We start from the raw sequence: 4,320 nt of genomic DNA, 5'->3' as shown, positions 1-4,320 counted from the left end.
GAAGCAGATCCCTGGTAGTCTCCTTCTATTTTCAAATGGGGGTAAATGTCATTTAGTAATTTTTAAAGTATACACACAGCCCAAATGAAGTACATAAAGTTCCAGCTCTCTAAGTATCATCTTTTGCTGAACTTCAGTATCTGGGTGGTCTTAGCTGCTTATCCTAGTGTGATGAAATGCCCTGGTAGAAGATCTTAAAGGAGATGCAGATGTGCATGTTGTTTCTGACTCTCAGATCTTGGTGTAGTCTGTAACTGCAGAGAAGTCCCTGGCCACATGCATCTACAGTCAGAAAGAAGAGAACAAAGAATAAAAACTTCTGCTGAGCTTGCTTGTTCATTTCATATCGTCCAGGCTCCTCTGCCCAGGGCTCAGCCCCACCTGCAATTAATATGGCTATTTCTACATCAATTTAGCTAATCAACAGTTCCTGACAGGCATGGCTAGAGTTCTACCCTCCAGATGATTTTAGACTCTGTCCATATGATAAGTAACACTGTCACACAGGTGAAATATTAGCAGCTATTCAAAAATAAAGTTGGAGCTTGATAGCATCAGGCAAAGGAAGGGTCACTTTTCTTTAATTTGACATTATACTAACCTGAATGTTCAGGACCCACCACAGCTGATAGGAGGGCTATCATAACAACCATACAGTCCAAAAGTTTTTGCACTGTGCAAATATACAAGACAAGTTAAATGGACATATAAAAGATGTAATTACATTCCCATGGTCATTGTTGCATTATTCAAACTATCGAAGACCAAAAAAAGTAACCTAAATTTTCATCAGTGAATCAGCCGATAACAAAAATGTAAAATTTATCTATTAATTTATTATCTACTATCTATCATCTATTTATCAATCTATCTATCTATCTATCTATCTATCTATCTCTGTATCTATCACCTATCTATCATCTATCTATTATATAGCGTTTTAATTTGTCTGTTGGCTATAGAACCATAGTATTTGGTCACAAAAAGATAATGGCTTATTTGTGACAATACAGAAGAGAGTGTGCCAAGTAAAGTAATCTAAGCATGCAAAAAGAAATTATGTCAGAAAGATGTGGAATCTGAAAGGGACTAACTCAGGAAGGGTCAGAATGATCATTTGCATGGACTGGAGGTAGGACTAATTAGACAGATTGTAAACATTCTTGTTAAAGTGTATACAGTTTCAGTTCGACAGCAATAATTAATTGCGTTGTTCTAGTGCAAAATATTATTTCAGATAGAAGTAATAAATGATGAATTTTATCCCTCACAATGCGAGATTTTAAATGTTCTCAACTCACATCTCAAAATGATAACTATGCAAAATAATATTGAGATGAATTGTCTTACAAGCCATTATAAATACAGACATTTCAAACTCCACCAGTGATCTAAGAATCAATGAGTAGGATGAGTTTTGTTTCTATATAGCATGAATAAATGCTAAGGGCATATGTACTTTAAGATGATAAATTTATCAGAAAAAAAACATAAGCAGTGCAGCTATGAACAAACAATCATGTGTGTGCATTCATTGTATAAAAATGTAAAATACATTTGGGGGATTCTAAAATTCTTCAAAGTCATGGGATGAGTCATGTGCACGTGGCTTTATGCCTCATGGCAATGAATTCAGCTCTCGAAACCAGCTTTTGATTGATTGCAACTTAACTTAAAGACAAATAACTTTATTTTTATGAAGTTTCAAAAGAGGATCCTAAACTCTTAAGGAAACTGTTAACTGATAACAGTTTAAAGTGAAGAATAAATGTGTGTAATGTCCACTTGCCAAAATCACCACAGTGCCAAACTAATGATATGCAAAGTTATGCTGTGGTAAAGACAGATCAATTGAACTTGAGATACACGAGAGGATCAGTAAAGAGCCCATATGAAAAGTCACCTGACCTGTGGCAGGTGTACACATGATACAGAGAGTTAAATTATAGTTCGTTCTAGTGACCAGTGAATGGATAGATCTCTGCCTCATACCCAAAGAACTTCTAAATAAGTGTTTCCACAAAGAACACAGAGGTATTGGGGGGGGGGAGTAGAAAATAAGGACAAAAATACAACCTTGAGCTGTGTAAGAATTTTTTATGCAAGCCCTTAAAATTGCTGAACATAAAGGAGAAACTTTCTCACTCTTGAAAATCCAATTGAGGAAAGAAGAATCTGTGGTTTGGAAGAAGAGCAGAAAGAGTTAGAAGAGAGGAAAGGAAAGGGAGACACTTTTACTTAAAATATAATCTCAAACCTAAAGAACAACACAGAGGAAAAGCAGGAAATGCATACTGGGGCCAAGAAGTTGAGAAGTTGGCTTCCTAGACTCTGGTTTCATCGTCATTGGTATTTGTGTATCTGTAAATGCAGTTATCTATTTAATATTTCTCATTCACTCTACAAACTAGAGAGAGGAAGAAGGTATCTAGGTAGGGTTGCAACAAATGGAAGAAGGAAAGAACAGGACAAGACAGAAAAGGAGGAAGTAGAGAAGAAGAGTCTAGTGGGGCTCTGAATGAAATTTTGCACCAGATCATACAGTTGGCTTGACTCATAGTAGAAGCAGAAGCATCAGGAAAGCAGTCAGGAATGGTACAATTGCATACACCAACAAGATTTTGCTGAAAGGACCCTGATATAGCTGTCTCTTGTGATGCTATGTCGGGGCCTAGCAAACACATAAGTGGATGCTCACTGTCAGCTATTGGATGGAACACAGGGCCCCCAATGGAGGAGCTAGAGAAAGTATCCAAGGAGCTAAAGGGATCTGCAACCCTATAGGTGGAACAACAATATGAACTAACCAGTACCCCCGGAGCTCGTGTCTCTCGCTGCATATGTATCAAAAGATGGCCTAGTCGGTCATCATTGGAAAGAGAGGCCCCTTGGTCTTGCAAACTTTATATGCCTCAGTATGGGGGAATGCCAGGGCCAAGAAGTGGGAGTGGGTGGGTAGGGGAGTGGGGAGAGAGGGTCTGGGGAACTTTTGGGATAGCATTTGAAATATAATGAAGAAAATACCTAGTTAAAAAATAAATTAAAAAAAAAGTATCTGTAAGTGAATAGCAACCCCTACAGAAGCACAGGAACACACAGACCAAGAATTGGAAGCAATGAGTTTGTCACAGACATGGCACAATGCTGTTTACATCTTCTACCAACCCTGCCTATAGAAAACATGCTGTATGTGTGCTTTCTCAGTCGTTTAAATCCATTCCCTACTGACTTTTGGCCTATTCCCACCCCCATATCTCAGTTTCTATTTGTGCAAAATGTTTGTTCTTTTCTTCACTAATAGGTTGTGGGTTTTTTTTTTCTTGTGAGAGTGTGTGGGTGCATATGTATGTATATATGTATGTATATATGTATGTATGTATGTATGTATGTATGTATGTATGTATGTTTCTGGGCCATGCTGGATAGCAGGAGCTAGATGTGGGTGGGCTCAGAAATCACTGATGAGATTTCCAGACTCAGAAACTACCAGGTCTAGAGAATAAAGAGATATCAACTTCATTTACCTATCGGAAGCAGAACCACTATTCATCTTCCAGTCTGCATGTAAAGAGGGTAGACATAAAGGTAGTGAAAAAAAAATAGCTTGCCAGGCTATCTTCAAGTGGGTAATTGGAAGACTGGTAGGAATTTTCAAACATAATATAACAAAATTTAGAAACAAAAAAGTTCCTTTTCATTTGCACAGAGGCTCTGTTGAAGCTGAAATACTTGTGGGATATTAGGAATGAAAAATGTCAGCATGCAACTGCCCAGGCTCGTCTGGTTTACGGCTCCCACCTCGTGGCTGTCATTACTGCCCAGTAAAAGGGCCTCTTTGTCTCTGGAGAATTACTTTTCAAAGACGAGAAATGTCCATGAGCATCCACTCTCTTCAACATATAGGTCACGACATTCAGAGAATAATGTCAGGGATCTCTGAGTGCCATCGCCCTGAATCACTGGTCCAGGCTGGGAAGTATGTGTCCAGATAAGTTTTCTCATTCCTAAAAATTGTCTTACTGTAAAAAGTGAATTTAGTGATTTGAAATGCAATGAGAGAGGGAGGGAGGGAGAGAGAGAGAGAGAGAGAGAGAGAGAGAGAGAGAGAGAGAGAGAGAGAGAGAGAGAGAGAGAACCATAAGGAAAAAAAGGTGAGGTTGGGGAAGATACAGAAAATGCTGACAAACTTATTTTTTAAATTTTTTATTGAATATTTTCTTTATTTACATTTCAAATGTTTTCCCCTTTTCCAGTTCCCCACCCTCCTGCCCCCGGAAACCCCTACACTAGTGACATGAAGACATGCCCTTGTGTGCGCGG

This window comes from Mus musculus, chromosome 15 (genome assembly GCF_000001635.26).
Source record: "Mus musculus strain C57BL/6J chromosome 15, GRCm38.p6 C57BL/6J".
Lineage (NCBI taxonomy): Eukaryota > Metazoa > Chordata > Mammalia > Rodentia > Muridae > Mus > Mus musculus.
Note: the sequence above shows the minus strand (reverse complement) of the source record.